Source organism: Artemia franciscana, chromosome 6 (genome assembly GCF_032884065.1).
Source record: "Artemia franciscana chromosome 6, ASM3288406v1, whole genome shotgun sequence".
NCBI lineage: Eukaryota > Metazoa > Arthropoda > Branchiopoda > Anostraca > Artemiidae > Artemia > Artemia franciscana.
This window is the reverse complement of record NC_088868.1, coordinates 8,145,318-8,146,132: the sequence shown is the minus strand read 5'-3', so window position 1 is coordinate 8,146,132 and position 815 is coordinate 8,145,318.

Below are 815 nucleotides of genomic sequence, written 5' to 3'. Positions count from 1 at the left end.
ATTTTTGCAATTACCAGTTTTTGGCTCTTTAAACAATTTAATACAAACTTCTCCATATACGGAAATCGTCAATTTGTCCACATAAGTGTGGATAAATTGATTTTGTTCTTCAGCTTTTCAAACTGAAGAACGATCAATTTTATCGTTAGATAGTAATTTCTACTTTGGCTCGTTTTGTGATTCCCACTTTTAATGAAATTTTTTTTATCTTCTTTTACTGTATCACTATTCCATCGCGAGTTTTAAGAGCGTCTTAAAACTGTAGCAGTTTTTAGTAGTAATACCCGTGATTAGTTTTTGAACAATAGCATTTTGGTTCTATATATTTTTTACGTTTAATCGAAATTGGAATAATAGAGCCTAAAGCATACAAGTCATCAACAAATAATTTTTGCTATCCTCTTTATGTAATGATTGGTGCATGAAAAATCTATAACAACCATTCTTTTAAAAATTAATGCTCAAATCACACTCGAGCCTTTAAAAGCCACATCTAATAGATAAGCTCTTCAAAAATTATGAGACAACTACCCAAATGGAAGACTACCGTAGTAAAACCGCCCTCTTCCTTCAGTGAGAGGCTGGAATTTCTTTTATCAAAAATAAAAGAAGGTCCGTGTTAAGCTGTTTATTTGTAATACCATCATAATTTGGTATTTTCAGGTTAAAGTGAAATGAAAGTCAACCAATTTAAGCCCAATAAAAATCATTTAAGGCCATTATGTTCGTTGACTTTCTTTCCGCTTTGTTTTTAGTACCCGAAATGAAAACATATCTTATCGAAAGAGCCACCTATATTCAAATATATTACTACA